Raw genomic sequence first — 12,729 nt, 5'->3', positions numbered from 1 at the left:
AAGAAAAATTATAAAGTATTTATAATATTTCTCGTTGAACGTTTGATGGCGATGTCAAGAGTATCGTTTTATCTGTAGGATTCTTATAAGCCGGATTTCAGCTTTGTCATCAACGGTATTTCCTATATAATATATTTTATTGGAATATTGTTTCGAGAACTATTTATGAATATTCTCAATATTGAACATTTCGTTACGAGCTGCCTCGCTTCTGAAATTTTCGACATGTACCAAGTAATTATTCGATAAACATCGAAAGTCTGTTATACAATCAAAGCACGCCCAGCAAACAACAATCAGCAACAAGAACAATTGGAAAATGTATTCCCAAAAAACAGACAAGTGCCATCGAGCAAAGTTTTTGCCAGTTTCGCGTCATATCAGGGAAAATGCTTTTGGTACCACATAGATAGACGGTTTGTATCTGGAGTGGTTTTCATTAAAGTCCTTCGTTACCTCCATACAGCGTATCAACTTCAAAAGATTAGAAATCATCTGTACTATAGACGTATACTCTATAATCTCATAACGAATAAATAATGAGTTAATTGAATACAATACAAATGTTTTGCAAACCTTATAATATTTAGGGGAGAGGCATGATCGCATTATTTTTTGGTTTAAGCTCGATACACATAATATTCTTAAACTTGAAAATTCTTAGATATTAATAAATTATGACTTTACTAATTTTAAGCCTAAAAAAAAATTAGGCAATAAATAAAAAGTTAATAAACAAACAATGAATGACTTTAACAAAAACCTAACACAATCTATTACTCATTATAAATTTAGGGTTAAAAAAAATATTCATAGAAATATATAAACGACTTCATAATTTCATAATATAATATATTGATGTACGAAACAATAAAGTAGTGTTGATGTATATTTAAGTTCCTTTTATTACTATAAATTCAATACTATCCCGAGTGCAACTAGATAAGTAATTTCAGAAAAACAAAATGCAGGTCTAATAGGTCACTGTTATATATAGGTACATTTTTTTATTCTAAGCGCTAGATTTCGCTGCTGAAAATTAATATAGAATGTTAAAGTATATTTAATTTATGTACTAAAAATTTTATAATAAAAAGGAAAAAAAAAAACTTAATTTTTATTATTAAAAAATATCGCTAGTTACTCTATTTCAACTTTTAAATTAACTTTTATTTTCATATTTAAAATAAAATATTATTATTACATTTTAACATCAGGTGCATTTGTTTAAAAAAATGATTTCTTATTTATATAATACTATATTAAGCGTTGATGTTCGTAGCGTATATTCATTGCTGGAATTATGCTTTAGTCGAGGAGCGTTGCGGTAGACGTTTGAATTAATCTCGTACATGACGCAGCGGGGTGGCTGGAGACCAGGAATTAATATGGTTTTTAGAACATGGTTTCACAGATTTGTTTTCAATTATTTGTATAGAGTTTTTGTTAATTTAATTAGAATATTTGAAAAAAAAAATCATGCAACGAGGATAGGTTAATGATATGAAATGACATTAGTTGAAAATTATGTTAGACCTCGACATCAGGTTAAGGGAACTAACTTTGAATTCAGTTGTAATAATTTTCGCAATAAAGTAAAAAATCAATTAGTTTTAAGGTAAAAATAAAACTTTAAATTGTGTTGTTCTCGTCAAACCCAAATAAAAGGAGTCAACTAAAATTATCTATCGATTTAAGTTTATTAGTTTTATTATTTTGCCGTTGTAAATTAATCTAATGTTACAATTTTTTTTTTCATAAATCTTTAAAAAAAATATATATTATTATAAAGTATTTTCCCAATTATCATTTATTTATATATTTTAAACTTTATTTTACATGTTAAGTTTATAGTAAGCTAAGTTAATGAAATCATGACCACTGGTTATGATATTAAAAAGTTATTGAACTGTCATTTAAGGTCGCTTAAAGTCTCATATATTAACAACAGAGAGAAATCATTGTACCTTTTCTGACAAAAGTAAGCTCACAAATCAGTAAAAATTTTGACAGATGAAATTCAGGAGTGGAAAAAAAGCAAAAGTTGAAAGGTTAGATAAAAATGAAGTGAAATTAATTTGTAAAATAACTTTAATTTACTCATACTATGGTAATCTTAATACATTTAGGTAAAATTCATAATAAGGAATATTCATTGATATCTGGAGTTTTATCAAATTGAAAACAATCATAATTAATTAGAAAAGTGTAATAGCCACTTTTTTTTCTATATGAAACATTTGTCCTCTACTTTATGCTTGTTTGTATGAATGATGACAAAGAGCTTGCAAACCACACATAAAATGAACAGTTTTACAAAAAAATTACGATAATTTGTAATTACAGCACATTATAAATGAATTTAAAACGAAGCGCAAATTTGTACATGAGATTTCCTGAAGCTGTATAGATTCGATGAAATTATATCTCATTTAAATTACGTGAGCATGTGATGGTAAACCAAATCGTCTAACATTCACTGAGGTCTAAAGCTAATCTGCAAACGGAATAACGGAAAATATACAATGATAATAATCTGTTACCTTAACGACAGGGAAATGAGCTCGTTAGCCTTTATCTCAATTTATCTCTTTTCACTTAAGTTTAAATATCTTATTAAATTCATATTAAAAATGTGAAATAGTAATATTAAAGAGAAATGTCTTATGGAAATAAAATATTATTTTGTACTGTCCCGGAGATGGTATTCTTTAAAATCGATGAAATCACTGAAATTAACAAACATCTGAAAGGTTATTTCCTCGCAAATAAAGTTTTCCGTAAGTAATATATCGTTGTATTTCAAATTATAGAACTGTTTTGTATCTTCTGTGGTTGATACCATATTGTTGTTATTTTATTTTCTCAAAATATTCCTTTGATGATCCATTTACTCCCTTCCTCTTCTCGACTGACATACTGACGACGCGTAATAATGTTGTATTTCCTTTTAAACATATCATCTTTTATTTCTTACTGCCTTTATGAATTCTGTGTCTATCCGTGAACACTGTGTTTTCGATATACTTATATACTTTTAATTTATATATTGAATTTTAGAATAGTTTTCTCCGTAGTAATTTGTAGAATTTTTTGGTGTACCCAAGGAAGACAAAAGGACATATGTGCATCCAATTAGGTATAATGAAAACCAGTATATTGACATTGTAATATATACAACATAAAATATATGCACGTAGGCTATATTATTAATGAATACTGTGATCCTATGACTTTCAAACAAATCTATACCAGGGAGTCAAAGGAAGATCTACTCAATATAGAAACGAGCCCGATGGCAGCGATTTCTGGATCAAGCATACAAAGTTAATAAATACAGAGGTTCAATTAAAAGGTGCTTGAATGAAAATGGTACTAGGAATTTTTCACTGGCCCCTTAGTGTATTCAATGAACATGAAAAATTTGAAAAGGACCTAATGATTTTTTCTGTAGGAGTTAGAAATCCAACTCACAAATAAAGGGTCTGCTTTGAACTTTATTTTATTTCCGATCCACAACTTACGTAATCCAAATGAAAACATCTTGTTACATACATTAGGCGAAAACTTCATTTTAGTAGTTAAAAGTGGCCATTATTGGTCAGAAGAGCGTTTTTATCTCCTATCGAGAAAACTTTCGGCGGTCTCGGGCAAGACAGAGGGAGAATTTTCGACCCACTTCAGACTCTTTTGAGTTCCCTTAACTCTTGAGAATGATTATTGAGCGATTTTAATGAGTATATCAATTATTTGACCGGGTTATATAATGAGATCTAAGATTTTCGCGAGTTTTATTCAATTAAATGAAACTAGTATTTTTCGGTTAAACTACGCGTGATTTATTTTTGTAAAAAACTACATACTCCCGACGTTTCGGTTACTTTTCAGCAACCATGATCACGGTAGTTTATCCGAAAAATACTAGTTTCATTTAAATTTAACCGGGTTACTGAAACATGACCCCCTCTCAGCCACCGAGCGGATATAAGTTATTTATACCTTGCATAAGAGAAGTTATATTTGTTTTATAAAATAAGTGTTTTTTTCATCTTCAATGATAGCATATAATAGTTACAAATCGGTTTAAAATATGTTCAAAAAAAATCCTGTAAAAATTTAAAATACTTTTTTTAACATAAAATAGATTTTACAATAACAGTAAGTGAATACGGTTGAACATTTTTATCTCAACTCAAGGCGATGCGATTATATTTAATTTATGTACATAATTTGCTGTGTTAACGACGTCAGCTGTTCAGCTGTTCTCCATGAATTAAATTTTACACAATATATTTATACGATAGTCTTTCCTTTTATTTTATATGTAACTTAATTAAAACCTTGCAGAAATAGAGATAATGATATCTAAGATTTTCCCTGGTACATATTTAAATGAAACAAATTTTTTCGGAAATTACTTATGAAAGTGGGACAGACATGTCCGCCAGTTATTAGGGTTGCTGAAAAGTAATCGAAACGTCGGGGACATGTAAAAATGAAATAATAAAAACGTATAGTAATAGAAATCCGAAAAACTCAGTTTCATTTAGAAATAGAGATAACGAGTGTTTTATTTTAGCTTTCAAATATGTGACGAATAATTTGTTTAGAAAAATATAAACAATTCAGCCTTTATTTTTTTAAATTGTCACTTTTTTGAGAATGAAAGATCAAAATAATAAGGTAAATAATTTAAGTCCTCATGCACAGAGTGCCAGGTATCTCTCTATTCGTTGAAATTCGTAACTAATTTGGCCTAGTTTATTAAACTATATTTTAACTAGTTCGCAATAACCGTAATTACACTCAGTATTTCTAGAACACTTTATAATTAAACTAAACAATTATAACTTTTTAAAAATTTTTAATCATTAATAAGTGTGTGTGTGTGTGTTTTATTTTCTTTTAGTGTGCATTAGTGTTTCGTCTCTGTTAACCAATTTGTGTACTAACACTAATATGTACTACAGTACATATTGGTTGTGGAAGAAATAAAGTTTGCTAAGACGAGGTCGTGTAATTGTGTTTTTAACATGAAATATTTTTTACGGAATATAGAGTTCCAATTAATTTGTTGTAATTTGAAAATCATTTAACAATCCAGGTTGTACTACGCTTTTAGCCTTTTAGTCTTTTTAATTACTTAAGATTGTTTACTGTTAATAATAATTGTTAAGAATAATTTAAGTCTCGGAATATTTTTTAATTCTTAGTTAAACGTGACTTACATCATATATAATCCATTATATTAATTGGGTATTCATATAATAACAAACTAGCGCCATCTGTATATAAGGTATAATAGTGTAGCCTAATGTGTCTCCATAGTAGTTCAAATGTCCAAATGCTTTACAATTAATTTTATGATTTACAATTAGAACTATAACATTATTTACCTCATATTTAATATATTTTTTGTCATTTACCCTTACTTAAATGTCTGTTACAAGTTAGCTTATTTCTAACACTATAAATTAAAAATAAATAAAACAAGGCTCCTTCTGGTGAACATAATAAAAATGGTTTCGACATAAAATCTTTTCTGAAATTTTTAAAATACGTAAACGGTGACATTAAACGACATTAAAAATAAAAAAAGCTTTATCACTTAAAAATTATTAAATTATTAATAATGAATAGAATTACAAGGAAGTTATTAAAAAATTAACTATTTTAAGAATTGACTATCAAATGTCCGCCATTCGAAACACATCCATTAATAATAATTATTTTCTACATATAAATGGTTTTTTTTTATATAAAAATTTTAAAACAAACTGAAGCTAAAAATATTTTCTAATACATATTTTTATATTTGAAAATATATGTATTTTCTATAACAAAATAAAGTCATGCCAATTACAGGATTGCAAACCGTAGAGTGGAGGCTATCGAACGGGAGGTAAAAGCGGTGCGAGAACAAAGCGTTTGTTTCACGAGAGGTGCTTTAGAATGGCCCGTTTCAAATTTAATAAACGAATTCAACTTCTGATTGACATCTGAATGGAAATTAGTTTGAATATTTTCGTATGAAAGTATTAAAGATTTTAAAATGTTTTTAACTTACAAATTGCTCATTTTATTGGTCGCTACCACACCGGTAAAACAGAGGTTCTAAATATATAAAGATAGGTAATATAAAAATAGGGATCATATGCATTTCTCGATAATTCGTGGTATCATTAAAAATTATACTTCATTGTAAGGTGAGCAATGATAATGATACAAAATATAAGTTACTAATAACTCGAAGCTAGAATGTGTTATTAAGGTAAGATACTGTCCACCTATGTATCTATAAATGAATAGTTTTAGCTGTAACATAAAATAAATTCTTTCTCCATAATAGTTCAGTATATTTTTTATAAACACTATATTATAAATCCATTTTGAGTAAACGATCCATCAACTATATGTTTGTAGTTCACTTGTACAACTGGTATAGCTGACATCTAATGACTAAATAATGTCAAAAATTATATTATAATATAGTTGAAAATAAAAATAAAATAAACTATAAAGGTAAAAATTATACACAAGCGATTTAATATTTGCTCGATCTTTAGTAGCGCAAGCCAACAGAGATATCGAATATCGTCTTGACCCACCAGAATCCCAAACCGATTAATAAGTTACCTGAATTATTGTAATAGCAAAGTAGAATTCCTGTAACTATCTCAGTAGGTATTTATATTTATGGAACAAGTATTATTAATATTTACATAATCTTCATATATTTCAATTCCAGTTATAATATACTTTATAAAATTTATTACAAGTATAAAATTATATAACTACTTAAGTTTTAATTTAATTTTTCTTTTATGAGAAAAGTAGCAAAAGTGCAGACGGCCTACTTGATGGGCAGTAGTCACCGTCACCCATGGACATCTTCTACAAATGAGATGTTGCGGATGCGTCGCCAACCTTGGTAAATGAGAAATGAGGAATGGGTGGCCGCTAGGAAAGAGGAGCCGCCTGTCTCACTCACTGAACGAAACGCAGAAATTAAAGATGACTTCAGACCGGTCTTCTGTGACAGGATGTTGCTTTCCCGGTCCAGCTGGGCCACACACAGCTAGGCTCTACCATTTTTGGAAACAACCAGAATCAGGTTGTAAAATAGTCCAACTTTGATTTGACAGACTACAAACGGAGTGTTTTGTGTTTCTTTATAATTACTAAATAATCCACTTTGATACGATTTTTTGCGAAGATTTAAGAATAATAATATTTAGTGTGTAGCGTGCAGATTTAAACGAGGTCAAAGTTCCTGTTATGAAATGCTATCAGAGTAATAATTAGTACACAAGTTAATAACATTTCGTGTTTGTTTCGGCCGTGAATGATAAATATTGTTTAAATGGACTATTTAAGAATTTTAAAAATACACTTGATATCAAATATTGGATGAGAAATGAGTGTTACTAAAACTATGCAAAAAACAAGGGTAATAAAAATCACGCGAGCCCTCACAAAGCTTAGCTTTTTGCTTATTTTTATATTTGTTTATCTCCAAATTCCTTTCTCTTGGATATAACTGGGTTGTCAACAAAGAACCAAAAGCCTCAAATATTCCAACAAAAGAAGGGTTTTATTATAGAATGAAAATAAATTATGAGATATTAAGTGAAACAAAACTTTAGCATATATTAACCTTTTCTTTGTAAAATATATATTTTTACATTACCTATGTCCAATCAAACGACACGACTGTGAAAAATAAGAGTATTCTGAAATATTAAATATTTAATAAGTTACCTTCTTAGATTATGAGATAAGCTAAATATATCTGGAATTTTTTTTTTATGATATTTCAAATGCTTTTTTATTTAGATTTTTATTTTTTGTCGTACATTATATATATTTAGATTTATACTTGGGTATTTTCCACGAGTTTTTATTAAATTTTCAATTTGTGAAAGAATATTTAAGGATATTTTAATACGTAAATCTTAAACGGATCAGATTACGTAATTAATATCTGATTGAATATAAGAATTTAATAAATACAATTATAATTTATAATATTTCTAAGAGTCGAGGAAAATCTTTATATGAGGTGACACTCGAGGACCAGAAGATAATATATCATAATACAACTATTATCAGTATCTAATAACAAGGCGTTAACAAGGAATCTTAGATTTGAACCGTAATTTTATTAAACTCAAATATTAGCATTTTATTATGAAGATGGTGACGACTATGGCGTTTACAGCGCTAATAAATCGGCTTTAACAATGTGTAAAGCTCGAAAATGGACGGAATTGAAAAATTATACAGAAATTAAAGTGGCATCCTTTAAAAGATAAACATCCGCTGGGAAACGGCGGTACGCGTCCGTTAATTCATCGGCATTTAAAAAGTAAGGTGTTATGCTGAATCTCTCAATAAAATGCAACGTGTTTCTGTCACAGTTTGTCTTTAGCATAACATGTAAAACTGCAATCAAGTTTATTTGATTTCAACAACTCTTTCATTTTCTTTTAGTTTATAAAGACGTAAAAAGTTTACTAAAATCTTAATTAAAAATGTAATACAGTTTTACAAAACTTTCTTTACATTTCTGTCAATTCAAATATAAAATATTTTACTTCAAACCTAATGTTTGTTTAATATGATAATTGAAAAAAAAAATTATAACAAACCTGCAGTTTTCTGATTTAGAACGAGAATTTATTACGTTAAATCTGACGTTTCGATTACTCTTAAGTAACCGTGATTAGTAAAGACAATGTGATAGTGTCTATAAGTAGGTCTTGTTTCTTGTCATCTACTGCCTAAATAATAAATTTTTTGCGTACTGATATAGAGGGACATAGAATGCGTTAATTGAGTTTCATATTTCTGATGAGTGGATCCCAGGGGTCAGATAAATACCGGCCATATTGTCCATCAATTTACATTATAATAATTTTTTTTAAATAAACAAGTGACATTAACCATATTTTATTTAATATTTTAGTCATTTATTGATCTTGGATGTATGAGAAATGGAAGTAATATTCATCAGATGCTTGAGCAACAACCAAATCACTTTCCAGTTCCTGCATACTGAGAATTCGTCAAATAGTAAAATGTCTTTGCGTTATTACAGAGATGGTATCAATAAAAGGCAATATAAATTCCTTTCAAAATTTTTTGCCCAATGAAACAGAAAAAAGAGCAAGAAGCACAGCAATTCATAAATAAATATGGGATAAGTATTTCACAAAGATAATAAAAGGAATGCAACAGAAAAATTCTTATTCGTTACGTCATCTATTTTCTGTTTTTAGGCTGACTTTGAGTACAACTTTTTAGTTTGTGTTACAGAATAAAAAAATAAAAATCATGTGACTATAACTTTCAATGATGGACATCGCCTTATATAAGCATGTTATTGTCGAAGAATAAAGGATAAAATAAGAACAATTTGAACAAAATTGTGCTACTAATGATAATTTTATAAAGACAGTATATAAAAATTAAGTAAAATTACAATGAAATTTAGTGCTATATGTTATACCTTTACTTTAATAAACATTACTTTATGCAATAATTTCACTTGATTAATTCCAGAACTAGTTATATTAATACCAGCCTCTAACCACTCGCAGATAACAGCTGTATTATTTGATTTGTAATCCCTGAACCGTGAAAGGGTCAGCTTATCAAGCCAAATTGAAACTAGGAATTATATTTAAATAACGTCTTTCATCCTTTTCACTGTTCCAATTATTTACACGTCTGATTGATTTTTTATTCGAATGAATGAAAAAAATAATTAAAATGATTCATTGTATTTTTGGTTAAAATTGAGTTTTTTGTATTCTAACATATACTTTATGCAGACTTATTAGTGTCCTCGTAGCATTAATGAATATATTCATGATAAATAATGTTGTTAATGGCTTAATTACTACCGATTAATGAATCAATGTATGAAGCCTTTCAAATTGTGAATTCTTTCAACAAAAAACAAACCGTTAAACTGGAATCCAGTTTTCAATATCTTGAATAAAATAAATATCAAACTTGGAAGTAGTTTAACAACTCAGAAGGAAATGGATACTCATTCTATCTATACATTCAAGCCGAAAGTTACACAGTTACTTGAACTTTTCCTCTTGATAGTTGAAATTGTTTTCGTTTCTATTTTCTATTTATACGTTTTTGTTATTTTAAATCTTTTCTGGAATTCAATTTCAAATTAGGAAAGGAAAAAAATTTTCATAAATTTTTCTTTGTACCTATATTAGTATATAATTAAAATGATAAACAATTATCGAAGGAACTAAAAGATAATTTTGTCGAAATGTTGTAAAAAATACCTATCCTAAATTTATAATAATTTAATTAAATGTATGTTCAAGTTTTCGTGACAGCTCGTGATACAAACAACCTATTCTCATTAAAAGCAGTCTGTAGACTGTATTCTCAAATCTCTAAGTTGAGAGCGTTAATGCCATTTACATTTCGCTCCGAATATAACCCCAATTTACTATGGTTTCACAATTTGCCTTGGGGCCATACTTTGGGAAATTAAAATGAACATTTTAAAATGCCAAAAAAAAACTAAAAGAGGAAAGCAATTAAAAGATACTACACCAACTGTGGAGTTGGTGTGTATTGCTCAGTATGCTCTTGTGTGGACAAGAACATTCCGAGCAAATGCATTATGTTTTGTTAATTAATTTTACAATATAAAAATTTACAAACCTAAACAATCTATTATTAGATTAAAAAAGATTCAAAGAAAATAAATGAAAATTTCTAGCATTTTGCAAATGTGTGCTATCAAGATTTTTTACTGTCAGATTCAGCTCAATAGAAATATTTATTTTTTTTAATATTTATTTTACTTAATGATTCTTAGAAATAAATTAGGCAGCTCTTCCACCTAGATGTTTATTGCTCCACAACTCTTAACAAAATCCCCAGTCCAGCACTTAAATCCTATTTATAATATTCAAAGGTAACATTTAGGTGAGGGTAAGTTACAATATCACACAGAGGGCGCTAGTGTTCCCATAAGAGTTTAAAACATGCTAAGGGTCTAATTATAAATTATAAAACCAATTTTTAAGTATTTGGACATTTAAATCACTGTACAGAAACATTATTAACATTAATTTACACTATTATAACAAATATCCAGATGGCGCTAGTTCAGTATCATAAGAATTCCCAATAAATGTCAGAATATAAATAACGTTAAACTTACAATAATAAAGTAAATCACATTTTAAATTATCATAAATAATTAATACTAACACTCTGCCTTTCCTGATTTACAAATTAACGACCTCGTAATGGTACTGTTATATATCTTACAACATTAAAATATCAATTACCAGATTTGTAAAAGCTAGAAACCAAAATTAAGATTGCAATCATTGAAGAAATATTATTACTGTAAATAACTAATTATTTTATAAAAATATTTTACTGCATGTATAAGACAAACTTCATGATATTAATGTGCAACTTTACATAAGATTTACCAAAAAATTAATTTAATGATCGGCCATATTGGAAGCAAACGTCCTTGTAATAGAATTATACTCTTATAACAATACAGTAGTACCCAATTCTCAATAAACCTTAATTTATCTATTTCCGTTTTATGTACCGGACACACTAGGATGCTTATCAATGGACTAACCAATTTGTTCCTATTTCCATGGGACACCTACATGGATAGTATTTTTTTTTTATAACATCTAGGATCTCCTAGATGTTATCAACGTATAACGTATCTACGTTATATGACGTTTTTTATGTTTCTTTTTACTTTATTGTTATAATACAATTTCATTTTTATACAGCAAATATTTCAATTACTTTCAACAATGTAATAAATTATACCTGGAGTTTAATCTTAAAAAAAAAACAATAAAATATCTGAAGTGGCTCAATCAAATCCATCAATTATCATAACACTATATTCACTCAACAGAATGTTTAAATTTCTAATTGTTGTTATATTTAAAAGCAAAAACAATAAGATCTTTTTTTAGTATGACAATACTAAATATTAGACCGAATTAATATATAACGGACTAATTATATTATCAGTTTTTTTTTTACTGACATTTGTAGGTAGTATGTCCTTTTCTTCGATGAAAGTTTCAATTATTATATATATTTCAATTTTGTGCGTGAATTTAAGTTTTAGCAGTAATTTAAAATTCATTTTGTGCGTTGTTTTATATGGTTACAGTAAGATGGCGGTGGCTTTACTAAACGGTAAGTGGAAGTGATTATACATATTTATTTTACTCTCAAGTTTAACCGTTTGTATATAAAATTTCACTTATAATTTTATCTACATCGATCTAGAAAAAACACCTTTTTATAAAAAAAAATATTTTGGGAAAGAACTTTATTTAACGAATAAAATATTTTATCATTTTTACCTTCATCTGTCATTTTCAGTATTTATATGAAGATAAAAATTAATATTATATGTTCACTTAACTCACACGGCCCTTCTAGAGCTGGCTTTTAAAAATAAAAGTCTATCTTCTGTACATCCTGACGTTTATTAGTTATAACCAGGGCATGTAGTTTCGCAGCGAGCCCACGGTTAGCAGGAAAATATTCCGTTAGCATCTTTTTCCATTCGCTCCAGATCACATAGATGTTTTATTGGTGTTCAAACCATAGCAGAGAGTTTCCTTCCAAATTGGTCGTCATGTGGTATATTAAAACTTTTCCATCATATATTAAAGCTTAATACTT

The sequence above is a fragment of the Danaus plexippus genome, chromosome 10 (assembly GCF_018135715.1).
Source record: "Danaus plexippus chromosome 10, MEX_DaPlex, whole genome shotgun sequence".
NCBI classification, from domain to species: domain Eukaryota; kingdom Metazoa; phylum Arthropoda; class Insecta; order Lepidoptera; family Nymphalidae; genus Danaus; species Danaus plexippus.
This window is presented reverse-complemented; position numbering follows the sequence as displayed.